Source organism: Grampus griseus, assembly GCF_964374135.1.
Source record: "Grampus griseus genome assembly, chromosome: 16".
Taxonomy (NCBI): Eukaryota; Metazoa; Chordata; class Mammalia; order Artiodactyla; family Delphinidae; genus Grampus; species Grampus griseus.
The window spans coordinates 58,476,894-58,490,211 of NC_139010.1; positions in this window are offsets into that span (position 1 = coordinate 58,476,894).

The window sequence follows — 13,318 nt, forward strand, 5'->3', positions numbered from 1 at the left end:
AAGCCCTGTGCTGGATACATTTTAAAATGAAGGAAGTAATGTATGAACTGAGATCTGAGATCTGAATGAATAGATGTTAACCAGGTTAAAAACGGGAGAGGAGTGTGTGTTTGGTGAGAGTTTTAAGAGAGGTGAAGCTTATTGATCCCTCCTTATAACGCTGACCCTGTAGGAGTTTGCTGGGGTCTGTTCTTGAATTTCTTCTCTTTATCAGCACTTAACTGCAGATGGTCTCATCGACAAATCCCACTATAAGCTGATGACCCTCAAATTTATATTTCTTGCTTCTACTTCTCTGAACTCCAAAACTGTACTTCCAGCTACGTACCTCATACCTCCATGAGGATTTCTAATAGGTACCCATTCCTAAGGCCACTAATGCCCCCTCCAGTCCCTGGAGCCAGACAGAGCCTTACAGATACAAACTGTGTCCACAAGTGACACCAATTGGTGATGCGTCAATTGGATGAGGAGAAACCAACCGTGTCCCCAGCACTCCCTTTTTACCTTCCCCTATTTAATATTTCCTCAAAGCACTTTTACCATCTGACATATTGTATATTTGATTGTCTGTTTATTGTCTTCTCCCCCTATAAGGATATAAGCACCTTGTAGGCAGAGAATTGATCTCTTTTATTTTCTGATGTGTCTCTAGCAATTAGACTGGGGCCTGGCATGTAGTAAGTTCCACTAAATACTTGTGGATCAGTGAATGATTGAATGATTAAATGCTTTTACCCACATAATCCCATTTGAACTTCACCTCAATCTTTCTTGAGACCATTATATTCCACTTACATATATGAAGATCCCTAAAATTTAAATGATTTTCCCAGCTCATATAACATATAGTTAGAAAATCTGGAGATTAAATTAGCTTTCTGATTCCAAAGCTTGGTGCTTTCCATAACACCGAATGCCTCCACCACGTGGGCCTGGTTACATCACAAAAACTGCCTCTAATCTGGCTTCCAGTTCTTAAGAGTAACTGAAAAATCCTTCTTTTAAAAAATAACTTTATATGCTTGTGTAAAAATGAGTATGTTTGTTATGAAAACATAGAAAAGCATGAGGATAAAAATAAGATACTACCCCCATACCCCATCAGCTAGGACACTGTAATCAACTGGTGACAATCAACTGGTGACAATCAATCTTATTGTGATGACTCTTAAAATCTGTTCTTTCCCTTTTCAGTTTCCCCAAATTGGCAAATATTACCATGATTGATCCAATTTCTTAGACCAAAACCTAGGACTCATCCACAATCCCTCTCTTTATCTCACTCCCCATATCATCAAGTTATACAGACTGCTTTGAATGTATGTCTGGAAACTGACTATTTCTCTCACCTTGACCACTGTCATCTTAGTCCAGGTGACCATATCTTACTTGCTTGGATGGTGACAATAGCCCCATCATAGATTTCTTGTTTGGACAATGACAAAAGCCTCCTCAAATATTCTCCATTTCCTTTTTTTTTTTTTTTGCCCTACTAGTTTTATTCCCTACACAGTAGCCAGAGTGTTTTAAAAACATAAACTAAATTACTTTCTGACTCAAAACATTTCAGTGATTTCCCATACTTAAAATAAAAAATTCTTACAATAGCAAAAAGGGCCAGTAAGCAATGGTCACAAAATCCTTTTAATTTCTTAAACATACCAAGCTTTTATCTACCCCAGGGCCTTTATACTTACTATTTTTTCTGCCTGGAACGCTCTTATCTTAAATGTTTGCATGCTCTTATCTTAAATGTCTTCCCTTTACATCACTTAAGTCCACACTCAAATACCACCACCTTAGAGTGGCTAGCCCTGACCTTCCCACCTAAATTAGTCCCTGGCTGCCACACCTTACCATTCTCTATTCCTTTACTTTATTATTCTTCATAATACTTATCATTATCTAAAGGCAAACTATATAATTATTTGTTCATTTTTTGGGGGGTTGTATTTACCACTAAAATGTAAGTTGTATGAAGGCAAGGATTACTGTCTTGTTTTTTTTTTTTTTTTGGTCTTTTTCTTTTTTTTTCTTCTCACTACTTTGTTCTCAACACTTAACATAATGTTTAACACATACTAGGTGCTCACTAAATATTTGTAAAAGAATGAATTTGCAGATAGAGGGATAGATAATTTTACAAAAAAGGATCATAGTCTTTACGCTTTTAAAAATAAAAATTACGACATTGAACATATATTTAACAGAAGAAAAAGAAGTTGATATAAAGCTGAAGGAATCACTTACCTTTGGAAAAATGTTTCTTCACCAGATGAAATACTAGTTGTTAACTAATGGCTCTAAAGAAAAAAAACAAATCATTAAGGGATGGTGATTATGTTGCTATGTTTTTTCAACAACATTTGTAGAGAAGGAAAAAGAGTGTAACAGAAACAGTTTAAACTTAAATGAAATTTATATTTTCAAGATTATTGGGTTGATACCTTTTCAAAGTGCATTTATCTGCCCTTTGCAGTAAGTTTCATTTACTCATCAAAACCCGCCACAGAATCAAAGCTGTCAGTGTCTCTTATAAAAAGCCATGTGCTCCTGATGCTCCAAGGCTGTGCTGAGCTCTTTGTAATGCTCTTCTTTTTTTCTTTTATTTTTCTTCCTGAACTCTTCCTTTTGCCACCTCCCTGCTATTCTGCCTTCCTGAATGGCTTTCTCTATATTCTCTGATTTTCATCAGTGTTCCCTGCCCGCAACACCCTGTATGCTTCAGGACTAGATAGAAAATGCCAAATGATTGGAGCTTGACCTCTTTCTTACATAAATGGAGCTTGGAAGCAATAAGTTCAAGACCAGTGTTGTGCTCATCAAATGTCCCAGGCTCCTTCTAGCTTGTCGCTCTACCTATCTCAACACACACTTAACTTATTGTCCAGACAGATGTTCCAGCCCCATTGTCACATTCACAATCCAGCCACCAGAAAGGAGCACACCTTCTTCCTTCAAAAGCAAACTTCCCACCCTCATACGCTGCTGGTAAGAATGGATAAATGAAATGTGCTAGATACATATTCAGCAATAAAAAGAAATGAAGTGCTGATCCATGCTGAGACATGAACTTTGAAAACATTATGCTAAATGAGAGAAACCAGTCACAAAAAACCCACATGTTGTATGATTCCATTTACATAGGGTGTGTGCATTATATCTCAATAAAGTTGCTTAAAAAAACAAAAGCAAACTTTCCACAGTTTTACACATGACTTCCACTTACATCTCATAGGCTAGAAAGCAGTCACATGGTCATGCCCACATGCAGGGAAGCTAACAGATGCAGTCTTTATCCCAGCCAGCCAGCCATGTGCTCGGCTAAAACACCAGAGGTCCTGGTATATATAGCACAGGGAACTATATTGAACATGTTGTAATAACCTATAATGGAAAACAATCTGAAAAATAATATATTATTTATATATATATATATATAACTGAATCACTTTGCTGAACACCAGAAACACAACATTGTAAATTAACTCTACTTCGATTTTTAAAAATCAGAGGTTCTCTTACAGTAAAAAGAGAGGACAGATACTACAGAACACTGACCATCTCTGACCCATCCTTTGACAGACCTTGTACCATCTACCCGCAGAGGATCACTGCATGTACTTCTCAGGAACATGACACTTAATTTTAGGTAAACTGATTTCTTTCGCAGAATCCGTGCAGGGATATGTTGGCTCTGTATTCTCATATATTTTAGGTCAAAATTCTCTTCATTTGGCAGCCATTCTTCATAGTTTTGTTTTATAACTTTTGCCTTGTTAATAGAAGGTGGAAGTTTCTTTTTTACTTTTTGCTCTTTTATTTTGCTTTCAGTTGGTTTCAGGACTTGGAAGTGAATTCAAAATGCCCCTTCCCTGCTATCTTTAACTGGAATTTGTCAGAAGAAATATTCTTGAATATGCTTGCCCCTAAATGCAACCCTTCCGGGATTTCTTCTATTTTTGGATCTAGCGGGACCTCCAGGATTGGATGTTCACGGCTCTCTATAAACAGCTGCTCCTCCCGACCAGATAAACTTCCCTCAGAACTTCGCCCCCCAACACACATTATCTGCTCCAGTCACGTCTCACTTGTCAATAACAGTTTTGTATAATCTGGGGCTTCCTTCGTGGCGCAGTGGTTTAGAGTCCGCCTGCCGATGCAGGGGACGCGGGTTCGTGCCCCGGTCCGGGAGGATCCCACATGCTGCGGAGCGGCTGGGCCCGTGAGCCATGGCCGCTGAGCCTGCGCGTCCGGAGCCTGTGCTCCGCAACGGGAGAGGCCACAGCAGTGAGAGGCCCGCGTACCGCAAAAAAAAACAAAAACAGTTTTGTATAATCTGTAGTGTGCTGTGCACATGTCAGTTGTATTTATGTCCCATATTGCCTTGACTAGGATGCCTTCCCCCTTTGCCCCTTCCTCAGGGCCCTCAGGCGTAACCCGTTAAATCTAAATGCCGCCTGTTTGCCCCCAGAGCAGCTCTTCTTGGGATATGGCGCCACCTGATGCCCAAGTTGAAAACATGGGAGCTGGTCGAAATTCTCCCTTCTCATTCACCTCCCGCGTTTACTCACCCTCTTTGCTGCCATCCTCACCACGCTTCCTGCTTCTCCCCTGCACAGCCACTGCTTGGTTCTGCGCTCCTTCACCCCTGCCTGGATCGGCCCTGCTGCCTGGAACTCACCCACGCCAGCTGCACACCTCGTGCTCTTCCTTCAACGCAACCACGTCGCGACTCCCGCTCGCCCCTCGCTTCTACCCTTCAGACCCGTTATTGGTTTTCCATTCTTCTCGGTTAATTCCAAACATCTGTCCCGGAAACAAAGCCCTCCAGCACCTGGCGATCACTGACTTTCTCACCTCTCTTCCCTAACACCCTTGCTTCCTGCTGGTTTTACCAAACAACGAGCAGTCTTTCAAAAGACTGCATTTTTTCCCCTCCAATTTTAAAAAATTATGGTAAAATACACCAGCATAAAAGAGTGTTTAAACAACTCCTCTCCCTCCATTTGGAAGCTAGCTGACTCCTATTTGTGTTTCAAAACCAAGTGCAGGCATCATTTTCTATAAAACTTTTCTATCATTTACCTCTGGTCTGACTTCTGTGGTACCTTTCTTGTGTTTCCTTAGAAAACTCTGTGCGTACTTCTCTACAAACATAGCATTATGCTATCACTTTTGGTGTATTTGTTTGTCTTCCATGATTAAAGCATAAGGCCCTTAAGACCAGGGACAATATCTTCTTTCTGGATTCCCAGTCCTTAACCTATACTTGGTATATAACAGGGATTAAACAAATTCTGAAGAGCAATAACAAAAAATGAACTATCTCCTCTCTATTCACATTTTGTTGACCTTATAACAGGGCAGGAAATGACTCACTGGAATTCCAGAAATCCAGGCTCTTCCACATGCTCCCACTAACCCTGCTTCCAACAGGGCAATTGTTGGTTTAGTGACACGTTGATTCAGATTGCCCTCTAGCTGATGGAAAACGTGCATGGCATGGACTCTGAATCCGTTCTGTGTACCAGTGTTGCCTAATTTGTCAATAGCCTGTACCTGTGTAATCCTTACTGGGAGTAAAGAGGTTCTTTCTGAGTTTGAAAAAATTAATGTAATGTGTGTTTACTGATACGACATCATGTGAGGTATGAGGGTATCAGGGTATTAGGTTAACTGGAAAAGAGGAGCCTGAATCCAAGTGATCTGGTCATCTGCGATGAAAGGACCAACATACATCAGACTTTGAGCAACCTGTTAACTGGACCAGTAACAGTCTATGGGTCCAAATGTAGCAGGGGGCAACTATATTTCATTGATTCTAAGGTGCTCTTGATTTCACATTTTAATGTTTCTGAAACAGAAATGTATCTTAAAACAGATGGCATCTTAGATTCAGAGAAATACAACATTATAATAAGAAGTATAAGAGAAATCCAACATCACTATTATACCAGAGAAATATAATAACCAATATTAATTGATTTAATTGTAACTGAGCATGGAATATCACACATTAAAACAGGAAACAGAGTAGAAAAAAAGCAATGAATGGCTAAAAGCTTGAATTTGCATTGACTGTGGGAGAATTTTCAGTGACTTGATAATAAAAACCATCATTTATGAGCCCCTCCTAATTGCCAGGGAAAATACGTACATTATCATTAATCCTCGCCCTCCTAACCTGGAAGGTAGGTGGTGTTAATTCCATTTTTTAGATGAAGATCTGAGAAAGTCTGGACCTGCCCAATGTCACACAGCTAGAATACGTCAGATATGATCAGATTTTAAAACCTATTACCAAAAAATTGTATAAATGATCTTATTTGCAAAGCAGAAATAGGGACACAGACAGAGAACAAACGTATGGATACCAAGGGGGGAAAGGGGGGTGGGATGAATTGGGAGATTGGGATTGACCTATATACACTATTGATACTATGTATAAAATAGATAACTAATGAGAACCCACTGTATAGCTAAGGGAACTCTACACAATGCTCTGTGGTGACCTAAATGGGAAGGAAAGCCAAAAAAGAGAAGATATATGTATATGTATAGCTGATTCACTTTGCTGTACAGTAAAAACTAACACAACATTGTGAAGCAACTATACTCCAATAAAAATTAATTTAAGAAATAAATAAATAAAACCTATTACCTTTATTTTATTCTATGCTCCCTCCTGAAGAAAGCACTGACCCTAAAGGTAAAAATAATTGTTACCTTAGAACAAAATAATTTTTTTTCAGTTTGAGCAACTAGGTCATCATTGAAGAAACATATTCCTTCTGTGTTTGAAATTAATGGAGAAGATAAATAGGAAAGAGAGTCCTGAGCAAGCTTCTTGGGGTTTGTTTATAATGGCCCTGAGAATGGAAATTCATGAGGGTTATTTCATCCTAAATGACCATAACTATGAAGTTAAGTCCAGCTTCACTGAAAATTCAGAGCTAGACCTGACCACCCAATATAATTTTTGTACCGATTATGTAAAGGCCTTTGAGACTTAAAAGTTGATATCTCTAAGCCTAAAGGCATTTTGTCCTAAACATTTCTGGCTGTGATTTTAAATCTGTAGAAATACCAATAAGACAGGACCTATGCATGCACTTGAATCCATCTCTCCCGCCTCCTCCTCCTATAACAGCATCAGCTTCAATCTAGCCTCAGTTTACCAAGATCTCTTGAAAACTCTAGATTGAATTGTTGACTCTGTAAGTGGCCCAATTGCCTCCAGTTCTGACTGTGCCTGAAACTAGGATGTTCCCTTCCCCTTACTAGCCTGTTCCAATTCTAGACTTCTGATGTCCTAGCTTGCTTTGACCTGGGACATTGCCTTGAAACTGAGTTTTGACTGTTGCATGACCTGAGGCAGTGTTTAGAAGACACCTATGAGCCAGAAAGTACTTACTAGTCATCATGCTTCTATTTTATCAGGAAAATGTATGCTAATTATTGATGCTTTTGTGCTTGTGTATATATTCTTTTTTTCAAAAAAGACAGCTTTATGGGAATTCCCTGGTGGTCCAGTGGTTAGGACTCGACACTTTCACTGCCAGGGCCCGGGTTTGATCCCTGGTAGGGGATCTAAGACCCCAGAAGCTGCACGGCACAGCCAAAAAAAAACAAAAAAAACAAAAAAAAACAGCTTTATTGAGATATAATTCACATACTATAAAGTTCACCCATTTAAGGGTACAGTTCAGTGGTTTTTAGAAAATACAGAATTGTGCAATCATCACTGCAATCTAATTTCGGAATGTTTTCATCACCCTTCAAGAAAACTCCCTAGCCATTTGCACTCAATTTCCAGACCTACACCATCACTAATCTATTTTCTGTCTCTATGGATTTGCTTATTCTGGACATTTCATATAAATGGAATCATATAATACGTGGTCTTTTGTGTCTGGCTGCTTTCAAGATTCATCCATGTTGTAGCAAGTATCAGTACTTCATTCCCTTTTTATGGCCATAAAATATTCCATTGTATGGATATAACACCTTTTGTTTATCCATTCATCAGTCGATGGACATTTGGCTTGTTTCCACTTCTTAATTATTATGAATCATCCTATGAACATTCTTGTACAAGATTTTGTGTTTACATATATTTTCATTTCTCTTGGGTAGACACCTAGGTGAAAGTGCTGGGTAATATGGTAACACTATGCTTAACATTTTGAGGAAATGCCAAACTGTTTTCCAATGTGGCGGCACCATTTTACATTCACACCAGAAATATATGAGGATTCCACCTTCTCCACGTTCTTGAAAACACTTGTTATTATCTTTTTAATTTTATCTTACTAGTAGGTGTGAAGTGGTATGTCATTGTGGTTTTGATTTGCATTCCTCTGGTGACTAATGATATTGAGAACCTTCTCATGTGTTTATTGGCCATTTGCATATCTTCTTTGGAGAAATGTTTATACAAATCCTTTGCCCATTTTTAAATTGGGTAGTCTTTTTATTGCTGAGTTATATGAGATTCTTTCTGACCTAACTTTGTTAATATAGGAGGTGCCAACCATGCCCACAATACAAAGCTAGCTGCTATTCTCTTGGGTGGAAACCCTTTAAGATCTCTCTCTCCCAGGCTAATATCTCATCTGTGGGAAACGCCCACACACCCTTCGACCTTAGGAATTCTGAGAGTATAGGCCATTTAATTTAAAAATTAAAAAAATTTTTTTAATTTATTTTTTGGCTGCATTGGGTCTTTGGTGCTGCACATGGGCTTTCTCTAGTTGTGGTGAGCAGGGGCTACTCTTCTTTGTGGTGCACAGGCCTCTCATTACAGTGGCTTCTCTTGTTGCAGAGCACAGGTCCTAGGCGAGCGGGCTTCAGTACTTGTGGCATGTAGGCTCAGTAGTTGTGGCTCACGGGCTTAGTTGCTCCACGGCATGTGGGATCTTCCTGGATCAGGGCTCGAACCTGTGTCCCCTGCATTGGCAGGCAGATTCATAACCACTGAGCCACCAGGGAAGCCCCTCCTTGTAGTTTTGATTTCATTTCTCTAATAATTAGTGATGTTGAGCAGCTTTTCATGTGCTTCTTGGCCATCTGTATGTCCTCTTTGGGGAAATGTCTATTTAGGTCTTCTGCCCAGTTTTTGATTCGGTTGTTTGTTTTTTTAATATTGAGCTGCATGAGCTGTTTATATATTTTGGAGATTAATCCTTTGTCCGTTGATTTGTTTGCAAATATTTTCTCCCACTCAGGGTTGTTGTTTTGTCTTGTTTGTAGTTTCCTTTGCTTTGCAAAAGCTTTGAAGTTTCATTAGGTCCCATTTGTTTATTTTTGTTTTTATTTCCATTACTCTAGGAGGTGGATCAAAAAAGATCTTGCTGTGATTTATGTGAAAGAGTGTTCTTCCTATGTTTTCCTCTAAGAGTTTTATAGTGTCCGGTCTTACATTTAGGTCTCTAATCCATTTTGAGTTTATTTTTGTGTACGGTGTTAGGGAGTGTTCTAATTTCATTCTTTTACATGTAGCTGTCCAGTTTTCCCAGCACCACTTATTGAAGAGACTGTCTTTTCTCCATTGTATATCCTTGCTTCCTTTGTCATAGATTAGTTGACCATAGGTGTGGGGATTTATCTCTGGGCTTTCTATCCTGTTCCATTGATCTATATTTCTGGTTTTGTGCCAGTACCATATTGTCTTGATTACTGTAGCTTTGTAATACAGTCAGACTCAGGGAGTCTGATTCCTCCAGCTCCTTTCTATCCCCTTGAGACTGCTTTGGCTATTCGGGGTCTTTTGTGTCTCCATACAAATTTTAGGATTTTTTGTTCTAGTTCTGTAAAAAACGCCATTGGTAATTTGATAGGGATTGCATTGATTCTGTAGATTGCTTTGGGTAGTATAGTCATTTTCACAATATTGATCTTCCAATCCAAGAACACGGTATATCTCTCCATCTGTTTGTGTCATCTTTGATTTCTTTCATCAGTGTCTTATAGTTTTCTGAGTACACGTCTTTTACCTCCCTAGGTATTCCTAGGTATTTTATTCTTTTTGTTGCAGTGGTAAATGGGAGTGTTTCCTTAATTTCTCTTTCAGATTTTTCACCATTAGTGTATAGGAATGCAAGAGATTTCTGTGCATTAATTTTGTATCCTGCAACTTTACCAGATTCACTGATTTAGCTCTAGTGGTTTTCTGGTGGCATCTTTAGGATTCTCTTTGTATAGTATCATGTCATCTGCAAACAGTGACAGTTTTACTTCTTCTTTTCCTATTTGGATTCCTTTTTCTTCTCTGATTGCCGTGGTTAGGACTTCCAAAACTATGTTGAATAATACTGGTGAGAGTGGACATCCTTGTCTTGTTCCTGATGCTTTCAGTTTTTCACCATTGAGAATGATGTTTGCTGTGGGTTTGTCGTATGAGGCCTTTATTATGCTGAGGTAGGTTTCCTCTATGCCTACTTTCTGGAGAGTTTTTATCATAAATAGGTGTTGAATTTTGTCAAAAGCCTTTCTGCAACTATTGAGATGATCATATGGTTTTTATTCTTCAATTTGTTAATATGGTGTATCACATTGATTGATTTGCATATATTGAAGAATCCTTGCATCCCTGGGATAAAACCCACTTGATCGTGGTGTATGATCCTTTTAATGTGTTGTTGGATTCTGTTTGCTAGTATTTTGTTGAGGATTTTTGCATCTATATTCATCAGTGATATTGGTCTGTAATCTTCTTTTTTTGGAGTATCTTTGTCTTGTTTTGGTATCAGGGTGATGGGGGTCTCATAGAATGAGTTTGGGAGTGTTCCTTCCTCTGCAATTTTTTGGAAGAGTTTGAGAAGGATGGGTGTTAGCGCTTCCCTAAATGTTTGATAGAATTCACCTGTGAAGCCATCTGGTCCTGCACTTTTGTTTGTTGGAAGATTTTTTTTTTTTTTTTTTGTTGGAAGATTTTTAATCACAGTTTCAATTTCATTACTTGTGATTGGTCTGTTCATATTTTCTATTTCTTCCTGGTTCAGTCTTGGAAGGTTATACCTTTCTAAGAACTTGTCCCTTTCTTCCAGGTTGCTCATTTTATTGGCATAGAGTTGCTTGTAGTAGTCTCTTATGATGCTTTGTATTTCTGTGGTGTCCATTGTCACTTCTTTTTCATTTCTAATGTTATTGATTTGAGTCCTCTCCCTCTTTTTCTTGATGAGTCTAGCTAAGGGCTTATCAATTTTGTTTATCTTCTCAGACAACCAGCTTTTAGTTTTATTGATCTTTGCTATTGTTTTCTTTGTTTCTATTTCATTTATTTCTGCTCTGATCGTTATGATTTCTTTCCTTCTACTAACTTTGGGTTTTGTTTGTTCTTGTTTCTGTAGTTCCTTTAAGTGTAAGGTTAGATTGTTTAGTTGAGATTTTTCTTGTTTCCTGAGGTAGGATTGTATTGCTCTAAACTTCCCTCTTAGAACTGCTTTTGCTGCATCCCATAGGTTTTGGATCTTCATGTTTTCATTGTCATTTGTCTCTAGGTATTTTTTGATTTCCTCTTTGATTTCTTCAGTGACCTCTTGGTTATTAGTAACGTATTGTTTAGCCTCCATGTGTTTGTGTTTTTTATGTTTTTTTCCTTCTAATTGATATCTAATCTCATAGCGTTGTGGTCAGAAAGGATGCTTGATATGATTTCAATTTTCTTAAATTTACTGAGGCTTGATTTGTGACCCAAGATGTGCTCTATCCTGGAGATTGCTCCATGTGCACTTGAGAAGAAAGTGTAATCTGCTGTTTTTGGATGGAATGTCCTATAGGCAGGCAGATTCTTAACCACTGGACCACCAGGTAAGTCCCATCATTATGTTATTTTATTATGGAATTTAACCTCACCTCCCAAACTAGTTTCCTCTTCTGTCTGTTCTCTCTTCAGTCTACTAGTTCTGCATCCCAAGTTAGGGAACCTAGCTGGCAAATTCAAAACTTCTCAGAATTCATGGAAGGAGGAGACTCTGAGTGACAAAAGACAAAACTCTTGTTAGCTAGAAAGGAGTGTGAAGGTGGGAAGAAAACAGAGATGCTCACATGTTAGCAAATCACATTAACATTTAGATCCAAAATTTACAGCTTCAAAATCCCCACCTCAAGGACCTCAGCTCTACTTTTTTTGTGTGGTAAAGTATACACGATATAAAACTTACCATTTTACCCATTTTTAAGTGTACAGTTTAGTGGCATTAAGTACATGCACATTGTTATGCAATCATCACCGTCGTCTATCTCCAGAACTTTATCTTCCCAAATTGAAACTCCATACCCATTAAACAATAACTCCCCATTCTCCCCCCTCCCCCTGCAAGCACCATTCTACTTTGTCTCTATGAGTTTGACTACTCCAGGTACCTCATATAAATGGAATCATACAATATTTGTCCTTTTGTGACTGGCTTATTTCACTTGGCATAATGTCTTCAAGGTTCATCCATTTGTAACATGCGTTAGACTATAAATCCTTCTTTTTGAAGGCTGAATAATATTCCATTGTATGTATATAATCACTCTTTGTTTATCCATTCATCCACTAATGGACGTTTGGGTTGTTTCCACATTTTTGGCTATTGTGAATAATGCTGCTAGGAACATGGGTGTACAAATATCTGTTGGAGAGAACTTTAAAAAAATCAGTTGTTTTGAGTATACACCCAGAAACTCAGCTCTGCTTTTATTTTTTTATTATTATTTTCTTTTACTTTTTTTTGGGGGGGGCATGCTGTGTGGCATATAGGATCTTAGTCCCCTGACCAGGGATCAAACCCTGTGCCCCCTACATAGGGAGCACAGAGTCTTAACCACTGTACTGCCTGGGAAGTCCCAAGCTCTGCTTTTAAAGCTTCTTTCCCTCCCAATGTCCTGGAGCCTGGGATGCCTGCTGGCATTTGAGCCATCCTTTTGTGGCAGCTACTCCTCATAGCACTCCACTGGGCCACCACTGGGCAGCTGTTCTAGCCATTCTCTTCTGGGTCACTGTTCTCTTAGCAATACTCAGTCTTTCCTTGCAATCTCCCCACTTGCTCTCCAACCCCCAGCCCTGCCCCTCATCACTTTCTGAAGAAGATGTAACTATGCATGTCTGAATCCTACCTATGAACATGGTTTGAATTCTTATCCAAGGGGGCTCCTTGGGCCCCCATGTAAATCAATGGCTGCAAATAGATGGGGTGGGGCAGGGAGAGATTTGTGGTGGGGATTATCATTTCATCTGTTTATGATATTCTAATTATAGAGTACCCATAGCACAAGGAAAGGGATTTTTGAGACTTGATATAAAGTCAAACATTCAAAGAAAATC